Source organism: Chionomys nivalis, chromosome 14, assembly GCF_950005125.1.
Source record: "Chionomys nivalis chromosome 14, mChiNiv1.1, whole genome shotgun sequence".
NCBI lineage: Eukaryota > Metazoa > Chordata > Mammalia > Rodentia > Cricetidae > Chionomys > Chionomys nivalis.
Genome location: NC_080099.1, coordinates 46,028,571 through 46,042,506, shown reverse-complemented (window position 1 = coordinate 46,042,506; position 13,936 = coordinate 46,028,571). Strand labels below are relative to the sequence as shown.

General features: G+C 46.1%; 1 protein-coding gene across 2 annotated transcripts in view; it reads right to left on the bottom strand.

The window, feature by feature from the left end:
* Nrg2 (neuregulin 2) overlaps positions 1 to 13,936 on the bottom strand; it is a 183,569-nt gene that overhangs the window by 144,692 nt on the left and 24,941 nt on the right. The gene's annotated exons all lie outside the window — the stretch shown is intronic.

Below are 13,936 nucleotides of genomic sequence, written 5' to 3'. Positions count from 1 at the left end.
AGTGGCCCAAAGTCAGAAGATAAAAAGGATTTTCACAGTTTTAAAGTATGCCCTCCAAGATATTTTTAACACTAAAGGGATAGTCGCTTTACTGTACAGGAAGGCAGCAGACACCGCTTGACCACGTGACCAAGGTTGTCATCAAGGTTGTACGATGTTCTGAGAAGCACAAAATCATTTCTGTTCATCTTTACGAGAGGCATAACCTTGATTTAATAGTAAGAAGCCATTAAGCAATCCTAAAACTGGGGTGCCTAGTTCCAAATAGCTGATCAATGCTCTTCCAAAACAAGGAAAGATAAAAACACATACAAAGAAGAGACCAAGGAAGAACAATAGCTGCATGCAGCTGGGGTGCAGTGGAATTCAAAGACACTCACAGTTAGCTAATACTATCGTGTCCATGTTATTCCTTAGAGCTTTGATCATTGTACTATGGGTATGGAAGTATTGTCTCCAGGAAACGTGTGTAGGGGGTGTATAAGAACTCTCTGTACTGTTTTTGTAACCTTCCTGTGGGTCTAAAATTAGTTCAAAATGGAAAGTTAAAAAGGAAAGGTTCTGTGTCCAGATCTACTATTCACCAAGTCTCGCTCTGCAGCTCCAGGCAGCTTTCCCTCAGTTTTAACCGCAAAGCATAAAGTCCCAAACATCCTCTCAGCTGTTAAATGTGGTGGAGCGCCCCAACAGATCGTGTTCATCAGGCCTTGAGTTCCCAGGGCTTTGAGAGCACAGACCTTAAAGTGTTAACTACCCCCCTGTCAACTGAGAGCATCGAAGGACCCAGTGGTAGATCTGGGATTACCACTGATGACCATTTCATCACCACTGAGGCTCACCAGCCAGAGAAAGGTGCTCGGGGATTAGAAGCTACTGGTCCTTCCAATACTGCTCCTTGTCATGGTTGTGGCATGGCTGTCCCTGATTGTCCTACCAGCCCTGTGAGCATAGGCTGGTCTTGCATCTGTTTGTAGAGCTAGACTTTTGTCTGGCTGTGCCATCTTTGACAAGAAGGCAGTGAGCTCTTGGTCCCAGAACCCATGTCTCTAGCAGTATCCTTACCTGCTTTGCCTGTCTTCCAGTTCCCACCGTGTCGGCCTTCTTCAAAGACAGCCATGTCAGGAGTGTACCAAGCTACTATATTCTCTGGCTGGGCACAAATGGTATGCCTACACCTGCGTGGGCTCAGCATCTCTGGTATCTCACATATCCACTCCACTGCCCAGGGTATGCCAGAGGCATCCAATCTCAGGACTAGGCAGATGAGAGGACACGGCAGAGACACAGTGTACTTGATCATACTCCTCAGTTGCAGCCTTCTTAGTCTTTCATAGGGCCACTAGAGTCCTCCTGATAGTGACCAGATGCTAAGATGTCTAGATCAAAGGCTCTGAAAATGAGCAGTCCCTCCAGGAGACCAGATAGAGGAGGGCTGTTCGCATACCTTATTCAATCAGCATCAGAGAGAGCAAGTCGAAAAGAAGGGGTTATCGCATCCTATGACCTAATAAGGGCCTTCCTCTTTGGGCCTTCCATCAGTGATACCGAAATATGTGCTAGGAATAAGGACCATAGTAGAACACTGGCCTGCCATGGGAGCCACTGGGTTCCATCCCAGGCACCATAATTGATCAATTATCAGTTGATAATAAAATAATACTGAAACATGCTGCCTCCCCTGCCTCCCCGTCAGCCCACAGCACACTCGTCTGTACTGTGAGAGCGGCCCAGCTGGCTTTGTAAGGGCTCTTGTGCAGTGTTACAGATAACATGGAGACTGTTCAGCTTCTGCAGAAGCCTTCGCTCTCAGAGAAAGCTTTGAAGTACGGATTGCCCCACACTGACTCGAATGCACCGCAGGTGTGAAATGGCACAACCGTTCTGGAAGGCAGCTTGATAATGTGTCAAATGCCTTGAAAATGTTCCTATCTGTTGACCCAGCAATTTTGCTTCTAGGAATTATCCCAATAAGATCCGAGCTGTATACCAAAATTACTGTGCCGAGTGCCATCCAGTTTGTCTTCAGAAGAGCTTGCGAGAATGTTTCTGAACTGACCACTGGCTGACTAAACAAAGCACGGTAGAATTCTTAGCCGGCCTAACAGTCATCCATTAAGAAACAAAAAGCACCTTCTCCAAGGGCTGGGACTGTAGCTCAGGAGCGTACAGGTTTAGCATATGAAAGGCCCTGGGCTCTAACCCCAGCACTGAAAACATAAAATAAAATTATATTCCCCAAGAACACTTTATCATTTAGTAAGTAATGACCTTGGCTTAGCGTGTGTGTGGTGGGGTAGAAGAGACATGCAAATAAAAGACTCAGGAAGAAAATTCACTGTAAAAGTGATCATTTCTAGGTCATTGAGAAATTGAGAGAGCCTTTAAATTCTTATTTTTTTTTTATTTTCTGTTGCTTCTAAATTTTCTCCAAACAACCATATGCTATTTTCTATCGAGCCTCTGTTATGTCTCAGCAACATGCCCCAGGGTCTTTACGAGTCAGATAGGAAGACAGAAACATAAGCCATGGTTGTCAGAGCCTTTGCTGGGCTGCCTGTGCATGAAGAGGCAGTTCCTGGGCAATTCCTGGGCAGTGATTCTTAACTGGGGTGATGCTGTCCCTGGGGACACTTGGCCATTTTAGAGATACTTGTCGGTTGCAGTAACTAGGGTAGGAAGATGGCTTCTGGCACCTGGAAGAAACCAGAAGTGCTGCTGAACACACTACAATGGCCAAACGGAGCCCCACAGTGAAGCCCCACAGTGAAGCAAGAGCACCAGCCTGGAGAGCTCCCGCTCTCACAGGTGAGAACCATGAATCTAGCCCTGACTCCTGGACCATCAAAAAGCTCAAGCAATTGGAAGGCCTATCAGGAAGCTCCTGGTTATCTCACATCCTGAGCAAGCCTCAGCACCTTCTGCTTCAGACAGGATCTGACTTGACAGTTAATGGGCCCCAGGGTGGAAAGCGCCGAGGACTTTATTGCTTACGTTAAGCAACCTTCCGCTTCCAACTGGAGGAAAATAAACTGTTCATTTTGCTTAAGAGCAACCAACAGCATAGAGAGAACAGGGTTCAGGACTGAGAGCTTTGGCAGAGAGAGCCGTGGATGGAGACTAGTGAGCAGGAGGCCTTGTTTGCATGTTTGTCTTCTGTATCCTCACTTCTCAAGCTTCCTGGGTGAGGATGCTAGAGTTTGCTTCCAAGTACCTTTAGGATACACAAAAGGGAAACTCCTACTGCAGCTTGAGAGTGACTTTCTCCTCTCTGAAATGCCCCCATCAAAAGCCTCTACTTGCAGGGCCAGTGAATGGGATGCCAGCACTTCCCTTTGTCTGTGACCTTGAGCCAAACTTAGTAACTTGTAGACTCCAGAGCTGGAAAGCACCTTGACCCAAATCCCTTCCCTTTATAGGTCATGAGATTGAGTACCAGAGAGGCTAAGAGCCTGTCCCACGTCACAGAGCTCTAGCAGAGTCAGTATCTGAACCTAGATCTTCTGGTCTGGCTATCCCTGAACGGCATCTCTCACCAGGGACCAATTCTGTGAGACACCCAAACCTCCAGGCCTGTCAGAGGTAACTGTTACTCTCTGGAGACATTTTACAAGAACAGACTGCAGGACCATCCAGGAATGCGTGCACACGAGCACACTGACACTTGCACACCCCTTTGGCCACAACCACGGAGGAACTCTGCTACCTAACCCACAAACGTGGAGCCCTAGGGGTGCTATTGACATGTCTTTCTAGCCTCTAGCAAACTTCCATCCCCTAAACAGAAAGGTTGTTGTTGGCCTCTTCTGGATAGCGGGCCAATCAGCTGCTCGCTTCATTGATTCAACAGATACTTATTAAAGACCCATGGTGTAGTGAAAACCGAACCTGACAAAGGTCATTTGGGTCTGGTCCCCCCACCTCACTGTCCAGCCCTGTTACAAACCTTCTGCAAGGGTTACTTCAAAATCCTTTTTTCCTTTCTATTCTGTTTCGCTGCCATGAACCCATTTTTACCTGAGCTACCTTGGGAGACCAAAATGTTGGCTTGTGACCAAAACAACATTAAAAAAGTAAAAAGAAAAAAAAGAATGAAAATAAAACTAAATAGAAACCAACCTTCCAGAGTTGTTACAAGGCCTGAATGAAGTAGCTGAGCAAAACAATCTCGCACACACATAAACTTTCAGTTCTTTTGGGTAAATACCAAAGAGCGAAATGGCTGGGTTGCATGGTCAAAGTAAGTTAGTTTGGTAAGATACCATTGAACCATCTTCCAAAGTGGCTGCGCCATTTTATGAGAGATCTGGCACCTCCTGTTCCTGACAGCATTTGGTGTTGTCAGTTTTTATTCACGGTTGCCCAAACTGGGAAACAAGTGATAAACCCTTCGGTTGGGCTAGTAAATTGTTTTGTATCTGGACAAGGGGATACTTACTACTCAGCACCGAAAAGGAGTAGCTTCCGTGCCATGAAAATACCATTATGGTTTAGATGCAGGGTAAATGTCCTCCAGGACTGTCTTGGTAGGCATGGTGTTGAAATCGGCCCTCAGTCTGAAGTATTAAGAGGGTAAAACTTAAACATTTAGAAAGGGGAATTTGGGGAAGTGATTAAAGTTAGATAAGGCCATTAGGGCGGGACTCCCATGACTGGATCTTGGTGGCTTTGTGAGCAGGGTCTGGAGAGAAGAGGGAGAGAGAAAGCAAGCAGACAGATGCTCACACATACCTGCAGGCACTATGCTTCCTGTCACCTTGGAGCTTTGTCAAGAAGGCCACACCAAATGTGGTCCACAGCCCCCCTCTAGAACCATGAGTCACAAACATCTTTTCTTTGTAAAGTATCCTGACTCAAGCATGTCAGTATAAAATGAAAAAAATCTGGAAAAGGCCAAACCAGAAAGGCAGTAAGATCAGTGGTTGCCTGGGGTTGGAGGGAAGGGGGGAGGGGAAGGAGGAGGGGCCGGATGGAGGGGAGAGGGGGAGGCTGGAGGGAAGGCAGAGGGGGGAGAGGGAGAAGGAGAGGAAAGGCGAGGGGAGAAGAGAGAGGAGAAGAGTATGTAGAACACAGGATTTTGGAGTAGGAAGAACATCTTAGAACAGTGAATGCGTGTCCAGACGTGCATTTTCCAGGATGCCATATAGTTGGAATCATTCAGTGTGCAACCTTTCTGGGTTGACTTGTTTGGTTTCATTGCATGCATTTACTTGGGCTTGTCTGAATCCACAGAATGCACAGCACCAGAGTGGACGATGTTTTGATGTAGGTTTTTACTTACTGTAACAAACGTACTTCTCTGGTGAGCAAGGCTAATAGGCTCTACAGTGGGAGAACAAGGGCTACATGGGGCATATTTACACCTTCTCTCAGTTTTGCTGTGAGCCTAAAACTGCTCTTAATGGTAAAGTCTGCCTGGCATCATGGCTTTGTGCGGAAGTGGGCTTACTAGCAAGCCCGAGGATCTGAGTTCAGTCCCAAAACCCATACGGTGAAAGGAGAAAAGTCATTCTCTGATGTCCTCGTGTGCCCTGTGGCACACGTGTGTGCATGTATGCACACACATATATGGTATATGTATATGTGTGCATGTGTGTATGCATGTGTGTGTAAGCATGTGTGTGTGCGTGCATGTGTATGTATGTATGTGTGGATGTGCATGTGTGTAAAAACTAGTATTTTGGGGTGTGGCAACGCATGTTTATGACACCAGCTCTCAGGAGGATGGTGAATTTGAGGCCAGCCTGGGTTACATAGATTTTTAAAAACAACAGCAATGATAATAATGTTTTAAAAACCAACACAGAAAAAAGTTGTTTTGAACTTCTTTTTTGTCAGCAGCCAGAACCAGGAACTTGATGTTTCACCCTGTTCATGGGGGCAAGGTCTTATTCATGCCTTGGGTACTTTCAGTTCTAGCCAGAACATCCAAATGGAGGCCTTTGGAAGCATGAAGACTCCTCCATCCCTCCACACATTCGGTCCCCATGGTCTGGGGAGTTCCCTTTTTTTTCTTAAACCTCACTAACCTGGTTATATTTTTTAAAGTCTCAACTCAAATCTCTTTCTTCCTGGAAATCCCCAGCTTCCTAGGTTAGATTTAGGGGTCCTTCTTGGTCCCTCACCTCCCAATTGTAGTTTTCCCACATTGTCCTATAAATCCTTCCTTAAGTTACTCAAGTTTAATTGTACTCATCCCGTGAACTCCTCTCCAAAGCCTGACCACCCTCTGATCTCTTCCAGGGCTCTCACGCTTACCCTGTAGTCTTTGCGATTCCCAAATGTACGTGTAGTGTATAAATATAATGCCTCCTGCTCTCTGACCACTTCCTTCTCTCTTCCAGCTTCCTCCTCCAGACAGGACCCAGTCCTCCGACATCACCATCTTTTTGCTGGTTCTCACAATGAATGCAATGCCTTCTTCTCTGCTCTCCTCACTTACAAGCACGACCAATGTTGGAACCCCCCGTCTTAGGTAGGCACAGTGGCTCAGGCCTGTAATCCTAGCTTCTAGGGAGACTGTGGTGAAAATATTTTGGATTTGAGGTTTGTCTGGCCAATATAATAGAACCTAGAATTTAAAAACAAACAACCAAACAAGAACCACATTTTAAAAATTCCGTTTCTTCATTTGACACAATATTCATCTTAGTTAAAGCCAGTTGAGTCCGTGAAGTTGAGTAGAGATTGGGAAGAAACCCATGCGGGCAAGCAGACTGTCCTCACTTGAGCCAACGCTGAGCTGTCAAGAGACCTGATAACACTATCCTCCCTAGTACGATTGCCCACCTACTTCCCAGGGCGACCACTCCACTCCCTCCTTCTCCTCTGACTTAAAACAACACCTCCTCCATATTTTCACTGGTGACCTGTTTCCTGCCTCACTGAGAAAGAGCCACAGCCAGGAGAGAATTTCCGCAGACCCCCACCACAGTGTTCACGGACCTGGCAGCCTCCATACTTTACTTTGCCTTCCGTCTGGCAACGGGGATGAATGGTCCATGATCCAAGGGGGGCAGAGTTTGCCCTCTCTTACCAAAGGAAAGCGTTTCGGCAATCCCCCCGCCTCCCACATCACTAATTTCCTCTTCTCAATTGGGTCATCCCCCATCAGGATGTCAGCATGGGGTTCCATCTCTCATATGGAAGAGAAATAATACAAGTTTCAGTTAGAAAGATGAAACCGTTCTGGAGATGAATGGAGGGGAGGGTTGTACCAAAATGTGAATACATGTAATGTCACTGAACTCTACACATAAAGGGGGTTCAATGGCTAATCTTGGTGGCCAGCTTGACACCCTTGGAAAGAGGGAACCCAAACCGAGGAATTTCCTCCATCAGATTAGCCTGTGGGCATATTAGTAGGGCATTTTCTTGATTGCTAATAGATGTGGGAGAACCCAGTCCACTACGGGTGATACCATTCCTAAGAAAGTGGGCCTGTGCTAACTTAGAAAGCTAGCGGAGAGGACCTAGTAGAGCAAGCCAGTAGGCAGCACTCCTCCATGGTCTCTTTTTCAGTTCCTGCCTCCAGGTTCCTGCCTTGGGCTCCCGTCCTGACTCCCCTCTGTGATGGACTGCAAGCTATTAACCAAATAAACCCTTTCCTCTCAAAGTTGCTTTTGGTCAATTTTTCATCTCAGCAACAGAAAGCAAACGAGAAGAGTGGTTGGATGGGAATTTGACATTGTGTGCCCTTTAGCAGAGTGAAATGTAACGGTCTCTCAGTTCTACTTCCCCCATGGTTTTTTAGCCCCGTTTTGTTCTCCTTTACAACATATTTGCAACAAATCACTTCCTTTCATTTTCTGCTAAATATACTCAAATAAGGTTCTACCCACATGGCCACACTGCAACTGCTCCCGTAGGATTCCCAGAGACATCAACACTGCCCAGCCAGTAGTTAGTGGGGTCACTGCTCACCTTCCTGGGCTCCTCAGCAGCCCTGGGACCTGCCCGCCCCTCCTTCCTTCTCAGGACATACCCTTCACTGGGCCTCATCTCACCACACTCTTGTTTTCTTCTCCCCTCACTTTCTATTTCCATCTTTTCACTGGCCCTCCTTCCCCATCCCCATGCCCACCCTCTCAGCATCCTCGTGCCCAGGACTCTGTTCTTCCCCTACCCAGCTACACTCACTACTGATCTCATTAACCTGGTAGTTTTCTTAGTTCTCAAAACTCACATGCTCACAGTCCAAGCCTATGTCTTCTTCTCCATTTAATAATCATTCCCCCAAACCCAAGACCTTAACTGTTCTCAGTATTTATGCATCTTCAGTCAGACCAACCTCAGCATTTCCAGTTGTTCGGGTCAATGATTTGTGTTTATTATTTTTTCTTTTTTTACTCCTCACTCTGCATTTTATTTACCTAGAAATATTTGGACTTTATCTTTTAAATGTGCCCAAAGTTCACCTCTTCTGTTTTCTCCTGTTTAGTGAGTTGCCATCATCCCTCACTTCAGGTTCTGGAGTCTTCCCCATGGCCTCCCTCTCAAAAGTCTAGTCTATTTTTCTGAGACCCCAAACCCTCTAGTGGACCTTTTCCTTCCACTAGAAGTCAAATCTTCGCAGAGACTCCCCCATTACTTCTCTAATCTCAGCATAGTCCACATCAACCAGGGGGGCATTTTTGCCGCGACCTCAACATGCCAAGCATATTTCCCACCTCGGAAATTCTCCTGCTAAAATTCCTTTCGCTAAGATATCCGCCCAATGTCCTCCTTCCTCTTGTGCTTTAACACCGCCATATCAACAGGTGCACCAAGACCTCGCTACTTAAAACTGAAACCCCTCCACCCATCCCATGGCTTCCTTCCAGTCCTTATGTCTCCCCCTAGCTCTCACCGCTTTCCAAACAATACCTAATTTGCACACTCTTCACGAGTCTCCTATGTCACGGGTCTCCCCTCACCAGGAAGCCCATTTCCACGAGACCCACTCTGCTCATGATTCCTTGTACTTGGAAGTATATTCCAAGAGAAACTCAAATATTGCTGAACGGACAAATAAACCCAGTGGAGAATGCCTGGTGCATACCCAACCTCTCCCAAATGTTTTATAAATGAGGGGATGAATAAACGAAGGGTCTATCCCTGGACTTTGAGCTTCTCCTAGGCAGGGGTGTGACTCACTCATTTTTATATCTCCAATACCAAGGACATTAATTGGGAACCAATAAGTGTTAGCTAGATTGAAAGGAAGTGCGGGGAGACTGCAAATGGGAGGTGCCATGATTCTGAGGTTCCTCTGCTGCCAGTTCTGACTCTTTTAGGATGTGAGTCTTAAGTGCTAGGATGGAGTGGCCAGGTAAGTGCGGTGGGGAAAGATGACTTCCTGAAGAAGGGCTTCCCTGCAGGCCTCAGCCAAGGCTTCACCAGAAGATTGCACAGGGAGGAGCGTTTCCAGGGGCAAGAACTCTGCCTTTGGATGCCAGGATCTCAGAAGTGACCGGTGCAAGTCAGGTTCCCTCCATTAGCTTTAACTCCCACGTCAGACTTGCAGGCCCCAGATTTTCATAATCCAGAGACTTGAAAATCAAGTTGCTGCAACAAACATACACCTCTCTTTTCTCCTTTGGAGGATCCGCATGTCAATAGGTAAGGCTGGTACTGGTTCAGATGGTTTTACAGCCTGTCACTCATCCCACCCTGGGGGACAGGGGTGCAGTAGGTCCTTAGGCTGTGCCTCTAAGTCAGACTGGCTCCCACTCAACAGGACATACACCCCTAAGTTATGGAGGCAGCATCAGACCTTTGGTTCCAGAGCCTTGCTTTTTACTGGAGAACACAGAGTGTCGCTTAAAGGAGAGGCAGGGAGGGGAGTGTGGGCAGAACAGGACAGCCTGTATGAAGCCTAGACTTCAGGTGAGAGGGGTTATAACCTGCCACTGTGTGGCTCTAAGTATCTCATATTTAAAATAAATTTTGTTGGTTCTGGGCGTGGTGGTGTAGCCTGTAATCCTGATACTTGGGAGTCTGAAGCAACAGGACTAGCTTGGGCTACATAGTGAGACCCTGTCCCTAAACAAACAAACAAAATTCCGAGTCAAATAATGAAACTGTGTGCTTTTTATAAAACTGATCTATTAATAATTTCTCTGCTTAATTTTTTATAATTTAATTTGTTTGTTCATTTAATTATTACTTGAGAAAAGGTCTCACTATATACCTCTGACTGTCCTGAAACTTACTATGTAGACCAGACAGGTCTCAAACTCACAGAGATCTGTCTGTCTCTACCTCTGGAGTGTGGAGATTAAGGTGTGTGCTACACCCAGAAATTTTTAGTATTTTTAATTATTTGTAGGTATGTGTGTGTGTCTGCATGTGGGTATGTGCACATGTGTGCGGAGCCCTGCGAGGCCAGAGGCACTGGATCTCCCGGAGGCAGAGTTACAGATTGTGAGCCACTTGATGTAGGTATGGGAGCTGAACTCTGATCCTCTGGAAAAGCAGCAAGAGCTCTTACCCGCTGAGCTCCAGCCCTATTACTCATTTCTTTAAACTGGCAGTTCAAGAATATAGCATCCTCAGCCGGGCGGTGGTGGCGCACACCTTTAATCCCAGCATTTGGGAAACAGGCAGGCAGATCTCTGTGAGTTCAAGGCCAGCCTGGTCTATAAGAGCTAGTTCCAGGACAGGCTCCAAAGCTACAGAGACACCCTGCCTAGAAAAATAAAAACAAACAAACAAACAAACAAAAAAAAAACAAAAAAGAAAAAAAAAGAATATAGCATCTTCTCCATATACCTCTTTGCAAATTTGTCTCCTCCAGTGCTCAGCTGCCAGTCACTCATAAAAATAAATCTATTCTATGCCAACTGTGTGCCAGGCATTGTACAAACAGCAGGTAAATGTAACAGACCCATCCTCTACTCTCAGGAGCGTATCCTCTACCAGGAAGTAGGCAATCACATCAAACAGGTCTTTGGTGCTAGAGGGATGTGGAACGGATCATGTCCCTGTACTGTCTACTCTGGGATCCCAAAAAACGTTCCTTTAAGAAGTGAGTTCAGGATAGACAATAATTCTCTAGGTGAGGAAAAGGAAGGGCATTTCAGAGAAAGAGTCGTAAGTGCAAGGCTCTCAGGGTGGGATCATATCAAACCAATGTGGCCAAGGCTAGAAAGGAGTGGAGATGATGATGCGGGACAACCCAGAGCCTTGGAGGCAGGGAGAGGAGTCTGCTTTCTTGTATGTAGAGGAGCCTGGGACACACTAGGGATAACAGAGTAAGGAGCACTTGGCTTCTGTCTTTAAAAGCTTTCAGTGTGGAGAATGAAGATTCAGAGGTCCCAGCGGTTTTAGATGAGCAGGGAAAGAACATGGGTATGTACCATGGATGATTTCAGTAGACTAGCAGGTTGATTCAAGATAGATGTGGAGATTTTGCATGGTAAAACATGGTGGGCAGGTAAGGAAAAGACCCTAAGAAAGCATAACCTAATGGTTACACCTAGTGGTTGCTAACAATGGTTGGAGAACAATCTTGGGAGAGCAACTGGGAGATGGGCAACAGTGGTCTAGTTCGGGCTCTGTGTGAGCTTCAAGACATCTGCTGCCGGGCGGCGGTGGCGCACGCCTTTAATCCCAGTACTCGGGAGGCAGAGGCAGGCAGATCTCTGTGAGTTCAAGGCCAGCCTGGTCTACAAGAGCTAGTTCCAGGACAGGAACCAAAAAGCTACAGAGAAACCCTGTCTCGAAAAATCCAAAAAAAAAAAAAAAAAAAAAAAGACATCTGCTAACCTTCAAGCAGAGGAGATGAGCGAGAAGGTAAGCCTGAATCTAAGCTCGAAAGTCTCAAGAAAACAAAACAAACAAACAAAAATGTGGGAGCAAGTAGAACAGTCCATATCTGACCTCACTGGCTGGTTACAGTCAAAACACAGGTGGATTAAAGATGTTCAAGAGTCTGGCTGGAGAGATGACTCGGTGGTTAAGATCCGGGTTACATTCCCAGCACCCACATGGAGGCTCAGAACCCTCTGTAACTCTAGCCCAACACAGTCTTCTGGCCTTTGTGGGCACCCAGCACACACAGACATAGACATACATGTAGGCAAATCATTCTTACACATAAAATAAATATATCTGTGCATAGTGACACACACCTTTAATCCCAGCACTTGGGATCATTTGATAGGTAGGTAGGTAGATAGATAGATAGATAGATAGATAGATAGATAGATAGATAGATAGATAGATCAATAGAAAGAAAGAAAGAAAGATAGATAGATAGATAGATAGATAGATAGATAGATAGATAGATAGATAGATAGATAGAAGATAGATAGATGATAGGTAGATGGATGGATAGATAGATAGATAGATAGATAGATAGATAGATATGTATGTGTGTATATGTGTCTGTGTATATGTATATATCTGCATATTATATAATATAAAAATATATAAAATTACGACCTGGTGGTGGTAGTGCATGCCTTTAACCCCAGCACTCAGGAGGCAGAGACAGGTGGATCTTTGTGAGTTTGAAGGCCACCTGATCCACAAAGCGAGTTCCAGGACATCCAGAAGTGTGACACAAAGAAACCCTGCCTTGAAAAACATGTGTGTGTGTGTGTGTGTGTGTGTGTGTGTATGATGTATATAAAGTATGAAATCTAAAACACTCCGGATCCCAAGTATTTCGAACAATGGACACTGATACTGAACTTGCAGGAGGCAGACTAAGAAAGTAACAAACCAGAAGTCAGAGAAAGAATACATTTCCAAAAGCCAAAATCAGTCAACAGCCTCAAAGTGCTGGGAGATGGAATAGATTGGGGACTAGAACACATTCCTTGGGTTAGGGCCTGGAAGTTCACTTCAGATGGTATTGATGAAGCTGGAGTTGGAAAGAAGCGACCGGAGTATAGGCTGCTCTTTCAAGAAATTTGATATGAAAGAGAAGGAAAAAGAGAGGTGACAACTTAGGAGGGGGAGGCATGAAGGTATTGAAAGGATTGGGTAGAAATGCAGAGTAGAGAGAGGGACATGACAACAGAGAGAAAGGAAACCACTGGTGTCAGATGCCTGAGAAGAAAGGAAGGGACGGACTGACTACAGGATAGGAGAGAGACTTGACCTCAGACAAGAGAGGGATGTCTTAGCTACTTTTTTATTTCTGAGAAGGCACCAGTGACAGAGGCACTTAGAAGAAGGGATTTATGGGTGCTCACAGTTCTAGAGGCTGAGTCTATGCCTGTCATGGTGGGGAGCATGGCAGCAGGAAGGCAGGCATGGTGCTGGAGCAGCTGCTGAGAGTTACATCCTTAACCACAAGAAGGAGGCAAAGAGAGCCACTGGGGAATGGCATGGGCTTTTTTTTTTTTTTCATCTTTTTTTCCTTTTCTTAAATTTATTTTTACTTAAAAATTTCCACCTCCTCCCTTTTCCTCCCCCTCCTCCATACCCCTCCCTCTCCCTCTCCAGTCCAAAGAGCAGTCAGGGTTCCCTGCCCTGTGGGAAGTCCAAGGTCCTCCCCCCTCCATCCAGGCCTAGGAAGGTGAGCATTCAAACAGACTAGGCTCCCACAAGGCCAGTACATGCAGTAAGATCAAAACCCAGTGCCATTGTCCTTGGCTTCTCAGTCAGCCCTCCTTGTCAGCCACATTCAGAGAGTCCAGTTTGATCACATGCTCTGTCAGCCCCAGTCCAGCTTGCTTTGGTGAACTCCCATTAGATCAGCCCCACTGTCTCAGTGGGTGGGCGCACTCCTTGCGGTCCTGACTCCCTTGCTCATGTTCTCCCTCCTTCTGCAGCATGGGCTTTTGAAACCTCAAAGTTTTCCCGCCAGTGACACACCTCCTCCAACAAGGCCACACCTTCTAATCCTTCCAAACAGCTCCAGCAACTGGGAACCAAACATTCAAATATATGAGCCTATGGGGGTCATGGGGGCCACTCTCCCTCAAGTCACCACAGGGAGGAGAGG